Raw genomic sequence first — 15008 nt, 5'->3', positions numbered from 1 at the left:
GACTGAAGCAGGCAAATCACCTGAGGTCAGGAGTTTGAGACCAGCCTGCCAAACATGGTGAAACCCTGTCTCTACTGAAAACACAAAAATTAGCCAGGCATGGCCGTGGGCGCCTGTAATCCCACCTACTCGAGAGGCTGAGGCAGAAGAATGGCTTGAACTTGGCAGGCGGAAGTTGCAGTGAGCTGAGATGGAGCCAGTGCACTACAGCCTGGGTAACGAGTGAAACTCCATCTCAAAAAAATAATAATAATAATAATAATAATACTAAAAAAAGAGAAGAATAAGACAACCCCACAGAGCTCAGACCTAGAAAATGCACTGTTATAAAATTCCTGGACTATTAGAACTGACCCTACATGCCTTACACAAAACTTACACAGCCTTACTTCCAATAAGATGGTTTTTGAGGCCGGGCATGGTGGCTCAAGCCTGTAATCCCAGCACTTTGGGAGGCCGAGGTGGGTGGATCACGAGGTCAAGAGATCGAGACCATCCTGGTAAACATGGTGAAACCCCGTCTCTACTAAAAATACAAAAAATTAGCTGGGCATGGTGGCACGTGCCTGTAATCCCAGCTACTCAGGAGGCTGAGGCAGGAGAATTGCCTGAACCCAGGAGGCGGAGGTTGCGGGGTGAGCCGAGATCGCGCCATTGCACTCCAGCCTGGGTAACAAGAGTGAAACTCTGTCTCAAAAATAAATAAATAAATAAATAAAGATGGTTTTTGAGTTACAAGACTCAAGAATTGTTTTTTATGATTCTTCCGTTCTCCTGGGGTCTGCAGACAAGTTGGGGATACCCAGATGTGTAATGCATGCAGTTTTCACACCCTGATGGGATAAGAGGACCAGAAGTTAGTAATGACTGGATCCACATCAGACCCAGAACGGAAACCTAGAAGAGAGCCAGAGCCCAAGGTGAGGGTCCAGAGAATTTTGCCCACCAGCACATACTTGCTTTGAATTCTACTTAGCCAAGAAGAAGTGACATAGCACCCTGGCAAGAATACTGGACCAGGAGTCAGTGTACCTGGGTTTGTTCCAAGCCCTGGTTCTGTCACTGACTCCTCATGTGAGTATGGGTGACTCAATATCTTCCAAGCATTCTCATTGGGAGAATGAGCGAGATTGGACGGCAGGTACCTCATGGTTAAAGTCCTCCTCTGCTAATATGCCCACAATAACTATACACTAGTGAGAAGAAGCAGAGGAGATGAAGTCATGCTGAATCCTGTTCACACTGGTAGGCTGCTGTTGAGACGTCTGAGGCACCAAATGAGAAACAGTCACAAGAGTCCATTGAGATCCAAATGTCTTCTCTCTTACTGAAAAAAGCTGAAATAGAGAATAGGAGGATGACTAAAGTCAGGGCCTTTCTCCCTTGCCTGGAGTCAATTTCTTGAGACCCATCGAAAGAGCCACAATGGATCTGCCGAGCACACACTCAGAGAGCTGAATGGAGGTGGGCATTCTTCTTAGTGGGATACCATGTGAAAGCTGGAGCTGAGGGGTGGTTTGACTTGTAGGCAGGCATCCCTAAAGAGAAAGCCTGGAGGAGCCGAGCTAGTTCAGTACTTTTCTACTAACACCAATCAGATGAGCCTCTCCTCATTCTGTGTTGTCTTAGTCTGCTCAGGCTGCTGTAATAAAATACCATTAAACTGGGTGGCTTATAAACGACAGAAATTCATTTCACACTGTTCTGGAGGCTGGGAAGTCCAAGATCAAGGCAGTAGCAGATTCGGTGTTTGGTAAAGGCCCATTCCCTGGTCCATAGATGGTGACTCTGGCTGAGCCATCATACGGAAGGAGTGAAAAAAAGAAGTCCCTTAAGCCTATTAAGGGCATTCATCCCATTCACCTGGCCTTTGCCCTCATGACCTAATCACCTTCCCAAAGGTCCCATCTCCATATCGTTGCCTTAGGGCCAGAATTTTAACAGGGGTTAGAGTTTTAGATTTGTTTGGACCAAAGGATTTGGGAAAAAATAAAGAAGGGAATTATAAGAAAGGGCATAGGTAAGCTTTACAATCATTCTGGAAGGTGAAAATTCTCATTTTGAAAGCCAGAACTTTCCAGTGTTGGAGGTAAGAGAAAATGTTTTTTCTGACAAGCGCTTCTTCCATTCTTCAATTCTAGGGGTGTGTAAAGAAAGACAGTACATGGCCGGGCATGGTGGCTCAAGCCTGTAATCCAAGCACTTTGGAGGGTAAGGCAGGCGGATCACCTGAGGTCGGGAGTTCGAGACCAGCCTGACCAACAGGCTAAACAAAAAAAAAAAAAAAAAGAAAAAAAAGAAAGACAGTACATGACAGGCAGGAAGCACGGAATCTAAAGGGGAATTTGGGAGACGTGTTCTCAAATATCAGCCCCAAACTAATGAAAGAGCAGTTTCTAGATTTCCCAACTCTCCCCACCCTCATATGCTTGGTGAGAAGTGGGAAGTTCATAGAAATTGTTGGAAAAGTTTTGGGTGGACACGGTGACTCATGACTGTAATCCCAGCACTTTGGGAGGCCAAGGCGGGCTGATCATTTGAGGTTAGAAGTTTGAGGCCAGCCTGGCCAAAATGATGAGACCCAGTCTCTTCTAAAAATGCAAAAATTAGCTGAGCGTGATGGTGAGTGCCTGTAGTCCCAGCTACTCAGGAGGCTGAGGCACAAAAATCACTTGAACTCGGGAGGTGGAGGTTGTAGTGACCTGAGATGTTACCACTGCACTCCATCATTGGCAACAGAGTAAGACTCTGTCTCAGAAAAAAATAAACAATTAAAATTTATTTAAAAAGTTTTGTTATACATGGCCTTAGTTAAAAGCAACCAATATCCAAAGGACAAAATCAAGTGAGACAGATTACGAAGAAGGGAGAAAAAGAAAACAGTCAATATTTATGAGTATCTTCCCTGTGTTAGGAACTACAGTAAGTACTTTACATACGTGAATTAACCCTTGCAGTGAGTTAACCCTTTCGGTGACACTAACCCTGATGTCATGCTTGCAGTGACTTCCTTATAGAGATAAATACTAAAGGTCCGAGAGGTTAAGAAAATTCTCAAAGATCATGTAGTCACATGAGACAGAAACAGGACTAAAACTCAAGTGTTACACCAAAGTCAGTACTTTTTTTTTTTTTTTTTTGAGACGGAGTTTCGCTCTTGTTACCCAGGCTGGAGTGCAATGGCACGATCTCGGCTCACCACAACCTCCGCCTCCTGGATTTAGGCAATTCTCCTGCCTCAGCGTCCTGAGTAGCTGGGATTACAGGCACGCGCCACCATGCCCAGCTAATTTTTTGTATTTTTAGTAGAGACGGGGTTTCACCATGTTGACCAGGATGGTCTCGATCTCTTGACCTCGTGATCCACTCGCCTCGGCCTCCCAAAGTGCTGGGATTACAGGCTTGAGCCACCGCGCCCGGCCCAAAGTCAGTACTTTTTAAAAAAACGATTCACGTTGCATCTAAAAGCCCTTTTATCGAATGTGAAAATCCCACATAGTAGAGAGCTGGTATTTGGAGAGTGTTAGATTCTGTTAGATAACTGACAGAAACGTTTGGAAATTTAATAAAAGCACCAAGAGAATATTACAGTACACAGGTGTATCACTCAGTTCTATGATCCTTGAATTAGAGAACAGGGTGCTGGGTGCCTATAGCTTGGGGAGCTACCAAGCTAGACCTGTTGGATGATACGCTAGACAAGGTGGCATGAAGGGCTGAAGAATCGCTAACTGTGTTCTCCACAGAAACTGATATGTGAGCCTTTCATGAATTAAAAATATGAGATGTGATAAACTGGGATGACAATACCTAGGCCATGTGGGGAGGGCGATGAGAAGAACTGCGGAGGACTAGGAGTTCAAGACATAGGTTCGCTAAAGAGGGACCCTCTATGGAGGCTGATCTAAAGCTTGAAACTGCTGAACAAAGAGTACAAAAGGCCAATCCAGTACATGCTGAGTCAAGGGACAAAGTGGTTAATGATACTATTTGGCCCCAGGCAAATGTGAACTAAAAGCAGAGGAGGTCACAGAATGCTGATAGATGTTTAAAAAAAAAATGGAAAAAAACACACCATGAAGAAGTCACATTCACGTCTATTTCCTAATTTGAACAAAGTACTGTTCTACTCTCCATTTGCTGAACAAGGCTTCTTTTCTGTCTCTGGAAATAATTGTTGTGTTGTAGTCTTGGTGTACATTATAATGCCAAATGAATATGTCTAAATTATTACCTCACCAATCTGTACCATCAGAAAGCGAGGAGTCGCAAAGAAGTGAGTTTTCCAGTGAACTGAAGCTTAGACAGTATAAGCACCAAAGTTTTATAAACTTTAACCATGTTCATGGAAATTGTAATAAAATGAATTCTATTCTTCTCAGCCCCATTAAACAGCATATATTGAACATCATTTAACATGTTCTTGACGTGAACGTCAGCTGTACTACCGGGTAGTGGTTTAAGATGCCCTCTGGGGCTGGTGAAACGTACAGGGCTTATGTGTGTGTCCACTGCAATCTTCCCTGGACCCAGAGGTGGGAATGGGCTTCCCTGCCGGTACCACTATGGTGGATTCTGCTCTCAGCCCCAGGTCTATGTGTGTGCTGGTTTCTAGTCTTTCTGCTTTAATGGAAAACACTCCTAATATATTATCTATAGCCTTTATATGAAATGATAGCAGCTGTGGAAATCAAATCACCAAACTTTTTTTTTTGGTAGAACAGGGGCTGCCTCTGTCATCCAGGCTGGAATGTAGTAGTGCCATCATGGCTCACTGCAGTCTCAAACTCCTGGACTCAAAAAACCCTCCTGCCTTACCCTCCTGAGTAGCTGGGACTACAGGCACATGCCATCACACCCTGCTTATATTTCTTGTTGTTGTAGAGATGGGGTCTCACTATGTTGGTTAGGCTGGTCTCAAATTCCTGGCCACAAGGATCCTCCCACCTCAGCCTCCTAATGTGCTGAGATTACAGGTGTGAGCCACCATGTCCAGCACCAGACTTTAAAAAACTGCCGCCATATTCATAGAGAATTCTCTATATGATGGCCGGGTGCAATGGCTCATGCCTATAATCCCAGCACTTTGGGAGGCCAAGGTGGGCAGATCACAAGGTCAGGAGATCAAGACCATCCTGGCCAACCTGGTGAAACCCCATCTCTATTTAAAAAAAAAAAAAGAAAAAAGAATTCTCTATATGATTATAATATGAATGTGGAGAAGTGACCTTGTGTTTGTGCCATAAATAAATTACAGACTTTTCAACAAGGAACTCCTTGATGTTGAGACCTTTTTGACATTGGTCAAAGATGTACAATCACAGCTGCACTCTGAATATTTATGATTTTTAGGGACTGACCACAGGATGGATAGGATATTATTGGTATGTGCAATTTTTGTTGTCCTTTGTTTTCTAAGATGATGTCACCCACCAGTCTCTTATCTTGTCTCTTCAGAAGTAAGTATGTCCAGAGAATAGGCACAAGAGGAAGAAATCTCACTGTATCATGTATTTTGCTGTGTAACAAACTACCCTAAAAGGTAGTGGGTTACAATAACAAACATTTTATTTTTATTTTTTTAAATTGCATTTTAGGTTTTGGGGTACATGTGAAGAACATGCAAGATTGTTGCATAGGTACACACATGGCAGTGTGGTTTGCTGCCTTCCTTCCCCTCACCTGTATCTGTCATTTCTCCCCATGCTATCTCTTCCAACCTCCCCATCCCCCGTCCCTCTCCCATTTCCCCCCAATGGACCCCAGTATGTAGTGCTCCCCTCCCTCTGTCCACGTGTTCTCATTGTTCAACACCCGCCTATGAGCGAGAACATGCTTTGTTTGATTTTCTGCTCTTGTGTCAGTTTGCTGAGAATGATGGTTTCCAGGTTCATCCATGTCCCTAAGAAGGACACGAACTTATCGTTTTTGATGGCTGCGTAATATTCCATGGTGTATACGTACCACATTTTCCCTATCCAGTCTGTCATCGATGGGCATTTGGGTTGGTTCCAGGTCTTTGCTATTGTAAACTGCTGCAATGAACATTCATGTGCATGTGTCCTTATAGTAGAATGATTTATAATCCTTTGGATATATACCCAGTAATGGGATTGCTGGGTCAAATGGGATTTCTATTTTTAGGTCCTTGAGGAATTACCACACTGTCTTCCACAATGGTTGAATTAATTTACACTCCCACCAACAGTGTAAAAGTGTTCCTATTTCTCCACATCCTCTCCAACATCTGTTGTCTCCAGATTTTTTAATGATCACCATTCTAACTGGTGTGAGATGGTATCTCAATGTGGTTTTGATTTGCATTTCTCTGATGACCAGTGATGATGAGCATTTTTTCATATGTTTGTTGGCCTCCTGTATGTCTTCTTTTGTAAAGTGTCTGTTCATATCCTTCGTCCATTTTTGAATGGGCTTGTTTGTTTTTTTCTTGTAGATCTGTTTTAGTTCTTTGTAAATTCTGGATATCAGCCCCTTGTCAGATATGTAGACTGCAAAAATTTTTTCCCATTCTGTTGGTTGCCGATTCACTCTACTGACTGTTTCTTTTGCTGTGCAGAAGCTGTGGAGTTTGTTTAGGTCCCATTTGTCTATTTTGGCTTTTGTTGCCATTACTTTTGGTGTTTTGGTCATGAAGTCTTGCCTACGCCTATGTACTGAATGGTTTTGCCTAGATTTTCTTCTAGGGTTTTTATGATGTTAGGTCTGATGTTTAAGTCTTTAATCCATCTGGAGTTAATTTTGGTGTAAGGTGTCAGGAAGGGGTCCTGCTTTTGCTTTCTGCACATGGCTAGCCAGTTTTCCCAACACCATTTATTAAACAGGGAATCCTTTCCCCATTGCTTGTTTTTGTCAGGTTTGTCGAAGATCAGATGGTTGTAGATATGTTGTATTTCCTCTGAGGCCTCTGTTCTGCTCCATTGGTCTATATCTCTGTTTTGGTACCAGTACCATGCTGTTTTGATTACTGTAGCCTTGTAGTATAGTTTGAAGTCTGGTAGTGTGATGCCTCTCGCTTTGTTCTTTTTGCTTAGAATTGACTTGGCTATGCAGGTTCTCTTTTGGTTCCATATGAAGTTCAAGGTGGTTTTTTCCAGTTCTGTGAAGAAGGTCATTGGTAGCTTGATGGGAATAGTGTTGAATTTGTAAATTACTTTGGGCAGTATGGCCATTTTCATGATGTTGATTCTTCCTAACCATGAACATGGATTGTTTCTCCATCTGTTTGTGTCCTCTCTTATTTCGTTGAGCAGTGGCTTGTAGTTGTCCTTGAAGAGGTCCTTTACGTTCCTTGTTAGTTGTATTCCTAGGTACTTTATTCTCTTTGTAGCAATTGTGAATGGCAGTTCGTTCTTGATTTGGCTATCTTTAAGTCTGTTACTGGTGTATAGGAATGCTTGTGATTTTTGCACGTTGATTTTGTATCCTGAGACTTTGCTGAAGTTGTTTATCAGTTTCAGGAGATTTTGGGCTGAGACAATGGGGTCTTCTAGATATACAATCATGTCATCTGCAAATAGAGACAATTTGATTTCCTCCTTTCCTATTCGAATATCCTTTATTTCTTTTTCTTGCCTGATTGCTCTGGCTAGAAATTCCAGTACTATATTGAATAGGAGTGGTGAGAGAGGGCATCCTTGTCTAGTGCCAGATTTCAAAGGGAATGCTTCCAGTTTTTGCCCATTCAGTATGATATTGGCTGTTGGTTTGTCGTAAATAGCTTTTATTATTTTGAGATATGTTCTGTCAATATCTAGTTTATTGAGGGTTTTTATCATAAAGCGTTGTTGAATTTTGTCAAAGGCCTTCTCTGCATCAGTTGAGATAATCATGTGGTTTTTGTTTTTGGTTCTGTTTATGTGGTGAATTACGTTTATGGACTTGCGTATGTTGAACCAGCCTTGCATCCCTGGGATGAATCCTACTTGATCATGGCGGATAAGCTTTTTGATATGCTGTTGCAATCGGCTTGCCAGTATTTTATTGATGATTTTTGCATCTATGTTCATCATGGATATTGGCCTGAAATTTTCTTTTCTTGTTGAGTCTCTGCTGGGTTTTGGTATCAGGATGATGTTTGTCTCATAAAATGATTTGGGAAGGATTCTCTCTTTTTGGATTGTCTGGAATAGTTTCAGAAGGAATGGTACCAGCTCCTCTTTGTATGGCTGGTAGGATTCGGCTGTGAACCCGTCTGGACCTGGGCTTTTTTTGGATGGTAGGCTCTTAATTGCTGCCTCGACTTCAGACCTTGACAATAACAAACATTTATTGTTTGTTTCTCACCATTCTGTGGCTCGCTGGGCAATTTTCCTAATCTGAGTAGGTTCAACTGGGACTCAGCTCACTCACATATCTGGGATGTTAGCTGGAAGAGCTGAGGCTTCTTCCCATGCTCCCCATGCCATCTCTCAATCTGCAGCAGACAAGCCTAAATCTGTTCATGCAGTGGAAAAGAGAACGTGAACGCCATTGTGCAAGCACTGTTTAAGCCTCTACTGTGTCATGTTTGTTAATGTCCCAGCGGCCAAAGCAAGTCCTGTGACCAAGTCTAAGTTCGAGGGAGAAATAGACTCCATATCTTAATGGGAGGGGCTACAAGTCACAGGGCAAAGGAACATAAACACACAGAAGGATTTAGCACTCATTTTGCAACCTACCATATTCATAGTACTTACATTATGGCTCATGATGGGACCAACGTCATTTTTTTTTTTTTGTAGGACAGGGGCTGACTCTGTCACCCAGGCTGGAATGCAGTAGTGCCATCATGACTCACTGCAGTCTCAAACTCCTGGACGAAAAAAATCCTCCCGCCTCACTATATTCAAAGTACTTATGTCAAGGCTCAGTATGGGCCCCACATGGGAACTCCTGGCTCCGTCACCCATTTGAGACACTGAACTAATGCTCTTTCTCCTACCACTGTCAGATATCTTGAAAGAGTCGCTTTTCTCATTCCCTCCACTTCCTTGCCCTAGATTCGTTTCTTAATTCTTGCAAGCTGGTTTCGGCAGCAACTATTCTAGTAACTAGGTTAACTAGCAACTTCCCGATCATCAGTGACATTTTCTCAGTCTATCTACCTTGAATGTTTTGAAGTTGTTAACACAAGTGACCTTTTTTGAAACTTCTTATAGTTTCTATTGTAAATAAGAAAATACAAGTAATTTTCTTCCTAGTTCATTGACTGATTTTTCTGTTTTCTTTTCAGGGCTCTCTTCCTTTTTCCACAATTAAATATGGGGTTCTGTCCTCACCCGTTCCTTTCTTACATGATCTCCATAAATTCATTCACTTTTACAGCTTCATTACAAACTTCCAGGTAAATGATTTCACAATGTATATCCTCAGTTTCTAAATTTCTTCTCAGATTTTGGCTTCATTTTTGAAATGGCCCGCTAAATATTCCCACCCAAATGTTTTATGTATAGTTCCTCTGAAATCTATTTTGGCTGGAAACAAAGATAGTGCTGGTCACTGTATAATGCTCTTGCAACCTCAAAGTCATTTGATTCTACATTTTCCTACAGCTAAAAGAGGCTAGGGGTGGTGGAGGGAGGCAGCCTGGGGCTAATTAACATTTGCTGAATGCCTACTGTGTGCAAGTCACTGTGGTCTCTCTTAATTGACAGAGGACACCTTCTGGATTACTTTGAAATAGTAGATAAAAGGGCCAAACAGATGCTGATAATGCAATCTACAAGGATAGCATTGCAGACAGTCACTGATATCCCAGTGACAATTGCAATAACACCAAAGGAAATGAGGCTGTAGACATCTCTGTTTGTTGTAATAAATAAAAGGTATCTGACAGCCTCAAATGACTTTCAAAGAGTTTCTTAGGGTTTGCAAAAAAGAAACATTCTTCCCTTAAGAATGGTCGGTCTGGTTTCTGGGGAGAATAGATCACAAAATAAAATTGCACTTCTCCTTTTCTCTCCCTGGTAAAAGAGCTGAGAGACTTCTGGGACCAAAACTAAGCTACTGATAGTATTCTGTCTGTTCTATGAGTAGACGCTCTCAATGAAAGTCAAATTTCTGTTGATCATAAGAAGGACATCTTTCCATTTATTGCCTTTGCCAAATTCTTGATTGAACTATACTGATAGACTATACTGATTATAGTCTATTCCTTGAGTGAACTATACTCACAGTAACAGAGCCGTGTATGTTTATAGCCGTACCTCCCACCCTGGTGCCACTCTTCTGAGGGAACTCTGATAAGCGTAATTAATCAAGTCATTAAGCTGGATGCGGGTCGGATTTTGAAAATAATAAGAAAAAAACACTGATAATCTGAGAATAGGTCCTAAAACTATGTTTTCCAGGATAATTTTAAAAAGTGTATCTGTGTCTTTCTTTAAAAATATAAAATAAAATGATACCTTTGCTCTGTTTTATTTTCATATCAATAATGCTCATAGAAGTTTTCCAATCCCAAAATGGAAAATGGTGTGATAGAATGCAGGCTAGTAAGAATGAATGAAACACTACTCTCTAAGAAGCAACCTACTACTAGGTTTCCATATGGCTTAAATTATATTAGTTAAACTTTTTTTGTCTTAAATCGGTTGGACAAGAATTTGTGAATGCTCCTGATTCTTTTTCTTTTTCCTCCTTTTTGGTTTGTTTGTATTGTCGTACATATTCTTTTGTTTTGTTTTGTTTTTTGGTTTTTTGAGACAGAGTCTTGCTTTGTCACCTGGCTGGAGTGGTGCAATGGCGCGATCTCAGCTCACTGCATCCTCCACCTCCTGGGTTCAAGTGATTCTCCTGCCTCAGGCTCCCGAGGAGCTGGGATTGCAGGCATGCGCCACCACGCCCAGCTAATTTTTGCATTTTTAGTAGAGACAGGGTTTCACCATGTTGGCCAGATTTCTTAACCTCAGGTGATCCGCCCAGCCTGGTCTCCCAGAGTACTGGGATTACAGGCATGAGCCACCATGCCCACCCCCTTTTTCTTAAAGACAGAGTATTATTCTAGTGGTTCAGGCTGGAGTGCAATGGCTCTATCTCAGCTCATTGCAACCTCTCTCCTGGGTTCAAGTGATTCTCCTGCCTTAGCCGCCTGAGTAGCTGGGATTACAGGCGCCTGCCACCACGCCCAGCTGCTTTTTTGTATTTTTAGTAGAGATGGGGTTTCTCCATGTTGGTCAGGTTGGTCTCGAACTCCTGACCTCAGGTGATCTGCCCGCCTTGGCTTCCAAAACTGCAGGGATTACAGGTGTGAGCCACAGTGCCCCGCCACCATAAATATTCTTGTAGAGTAAATGCGATTTTTCTCATTGACCATGTTCTCTGGGGATTCATTCTAGAAAACTGCTGTTTAAGTATTGTGTATTGGGTATGAATTATCCTGTATTGTTCATGACTCTGACTGCATTGTCTTTCTTATTGTCAATGACTCTAAGTACCATTGTTAGTGAATTTGGCTAACAGCATTTGAAGCAGATGAGATTTTAGCTCTCGCCTTGATAGCTGCATTGGCTCACTCTAAGCTAAAGCCTTATTTTCATTAAAGGGAGCAGACATGCTGAGGAAGAAGGTGCTATTTTTACATAGGGACTTTTTCTACTGAAACCACATGATAACACTATGCTGTTAAAATGATCTCAAGCATGCTGAGTTAGCTGAAGAAACAATATGCATGCTGCCAAAATCAAAGCAGTACTATTCTGAGCCTCCTCTCTAAGGTCCTCTAGCTCTCCTTGGTGGTCATGAAGAAGCGACTAGGAGAGGAGCTGGTGAGAATGTGTAAATTACAGGTAAGTTACGGTCACTTCCAGTTACCTAGAAGAGCTTATTCAAATTGTTGGTTATTGATATCAATCACTGATATAAGAAGTTTTATTAATTATATATTTGCATGTCACTGATATTTATTAAGTAATTGCTTTTATTGTAAATATATTTTTAAAGTAAAACCAGCATAAAACAGTATTACGACTATAAAATGTTAGAAATAGGCCAGGCACAGTTGCTCACACCTGTAATACTAGCACTTTGGGAGGCCAAGTTAGGAGGATCACTCCCACCCAGGAATTTGAGGCCAATGGGGGCAACAGAACAAGACCTTGTCTCTGTGGTTTTTTTTTAGACAGTCTCCCTCTGTCGCCGAGGCTGGAGTACAATGGTGTGATCTTGGCTCACCGCAACCTCTGCCTTTCTGGTTCAAGTGATTCTCCTGCCTCAGCCTCCCAAGTAGCTGAGATTACAAGTGCACACCGTTCCACCATGCCCAGCTATTTTTTTTTGTATTTTTAGCAGAGATGGGGTTTCACCAGGTTGGCCAGGCTGGTCTCAAACTCCTGACCTCAGATGATCCACCTGTCTTGGACCCCCAAAGTTCTGGGATTACAGGCATAAGCCACTGTGTCTGGCTGACCTTGTCTCTATTTTTTTTTTTTTTTTTTTTTTTTGAGATGGAGTCTCGCTCCGTTGCCCAGGCTGGAGTGCAGTGGTGTGATCTCGGCTCACCGCAACCTCCGCCTTTCAGGTTCAAGCAATTCTCTCCTGCCTCAGCCTCCCAAGTAGCTGGGATTACAGTGTACACCACCACATCCAGCTGATTTTTGTATTTTTAAGTAGAGACCGGGTTTCACCATTTTGGTCAGGCTGGTCTTGAACCCCTGACCTCGTGATCCACCCGCCTCAGCCTCCCAAAGTGCTGGGATTACAGGCGTGAGCCACCACACCCGGCTGCTTGTCTTTATTTTAAAAATAAAATACATTTTAAAAAAAACAAGCAAAGAAGTTAGAAAATTTTGACAGAAGCCCTCCAACTCTAGTTTTAAAAAAAAGCTATTGGTCTTCCTCTTTTAGAGACAAGGTCTCACTCTGTCACTCATGCTGGAGTGTAGTGATGTGATCATAGCTCACTGCAGCCTCAACTCCCAGACTCAAATGATCCTCCTGCCTTAGCCTAGGACTAAGGCATACACCACCACACCTGGCTCAGTTTTTGTTTTTGTTTTTGTTTGAGATGGAGTCTTGCTCTGTTGCCCAGGCTGGAGTACAGTGGCACAATCTTGGCTGCAACATCTGCCATTCAGGTTTAAGTGATTCTCCTGTCTCAGCCTCCCAAGTAGCTGGGATTACAGGTAACTCCCACCTCGCCCAGCTACTTTTTGTAGTTTTTAGTCAAGACAGGGTTTCACCGTCTTGGCCAGGCTGATCTTGAACCCCTGATCTTGCCATCCACCCATCTCAGTCTCCCAAAGTGCTGGGATTACAGCCATGAGCCACTTACACCCGGTCTCGACTAAGTTTTTTGTTTGTTTGTTTGTAGGAACAGGGCCTTGTTATGTTGCCCAGGCTGGTCTTGAACTCCTAGCCTCAAGCAATCCTCCCTCCTTGGCCTCCCAAAGCGTTGGGATTACAGGTGTAAACCACCATGCCCATCCTCAATGCTATTATTAACATAATTGACCATGATTATTACTATTGCAGATTACCATAATTAAATATTATTATATGACAGGTACCATATTAAGCATTTTACAAAATTATTTCATTAGTCCTCACAATAATATTGCAAAATAGCTCTTACGTTCATTTACAGATGACAATGCTTCCTTTGTGCCCCTGATAATAACTGTCATGCTGTAAATTATACTCAACCAGAAAGTAACCGAGATGGGATTCCAACTTAAGTGTAAATATATGAATATCTAGTTCCAAAGCTCATGTTCTTTCACCAGGCCATGCAGCATCCCTAAGGATGACAGATGCAGGTAATAAGGAAACTGCACATACAGATTCCTCTAACACAGGGCTTTGAATTCTTCACTCTCCTCCTCCCAACTCGTCTTCAAAACAGTATAAATGAAAATAAGTTACACACACCAAAAACAGAAAAATAAGTCTTCTCCCTTGCTGGTCTTCAATTGTTACATGTAAATCACCATAAAATTCAGCTTCTCTTGTCCTCAAATACTGGAAGATTCTCTCCTCACACACCAGGATTTGAATCAACTCCTTGGTCACAGACGGATTTATACTTAACAGAAAAAAAAAAAAATAGAGAAGCTCTTGAACAGATAGAGATATTAATATATGGGAGCTCACATCACCTCTCCCCTTCTAAGATGGAATTCCTTTTGCGGCAGACATTATTTCCCAGGGTCGAGTGCGGATTCGTGGATTTGGGCAAGGAGAATACCACAGCTGCTGGACTGGGAAAGCCGGAGGTACAGTCACACAGAAGTGAATAGCTCTGGAATATGGCGAAAGGCAGGAAGATGTTACCAAAGTTAGTAGGCCCTGGATTTGGGGAGAAATTGGCAGAGTTGGAAAAAAGAGGAAATGAAAGATTTGGGGAGCAGCTGGAATATATATGGGAAATGGAGTTATGGAAAGAAAATTTTAAAACATTTACTGAGTGTTATTAATATAATCCCCAACTCCTGAGTCATTATCCTTTAAAATCAACAAAATGGTGTTCAACAAATTTTGGAGACTGGACTAGTGACTAGTGTTTCCTTGCTAAGGTGAGGCCACAAGGTAGATGGACTTTACATGTGTTATACTCTCAAGAACTATGAGATTTTGAAAATACTTGCAAAGACGTCAGTGTTGGGGCTCAGAAAATGATACCCCAAAGTATGATGCTTTGATATGATGAGTACTTTGAACTAAAGATTCAGCTTCAGAACTAAGTCCTCTTTGATCTTTCCGTGTCCCCCTGTCTCTCCATCTCTCTGTCTCCTGAAATGCAGAGAGGGAAGTTCTTCCAGAAGGAACACGATTGTGTGAACCCCTCTCTCTGAAATCCACATTAACCAGAGATTAACTAGCTGGAGAAGAAACTAAAAGTCTCCACACCCAGATAGACTTTTTTTTTTTTTTTTAAGAGATGGGGTCTCGCTATGTTGCCCAGGCTGGAGGGCAGTGGATATTCACAGGCACAATCTCACTACTGATCAGCATGGGAGTTTTGACCTGCTCTGCTTCCGACCTGGGCCGTTTCACCTTTCCTTAGGCAACCT

General features: G+C 42.2%; 1 long non-coding RNA gene across 3 annotated transcripts in view; it reads left to right on the top strand.

The window, feature by feature from the left end:
* Window positions 1–9386, top strand: part of LOC120367756 (uncharacterized) — a 394209-nt gene extending 384823 nt beyond the window's left edge. For all 3 annotated transcript variants that reach the window (XR_012517010.1, XR_012517011.1, XR_012517008.1), the window contains one exon: window positions 9233–9386. This is a non-coding gene — a long non-coding RNA (uncharacterized LOC120367756). The remainder of the gene's footprint in view (window positions 1–9232) is intronic.
* The last annotated feature ends 5622 nt before the right edge of the window (window positions 9387–15008 follow it).

The sequence above is a fragment of the Saimiri boliviensis genome, chromosome 3 (genome assembly GCF_048565385.1).
Source record: "Saimiri boliviensis isolate mSaiBol1 chromosome 3, mSaiBol1.pri, whole genome shotgun sequence".
Classification (NCBI taxonomy): Eukaryota; Metazoa; Chordata; class Mammalia; order Primates; family Cebidae; genus Saimiri; species Saimiri boliviensis.
This window is presented reverse-complemented; position numbering and strand designations above follow the sequence as displayed.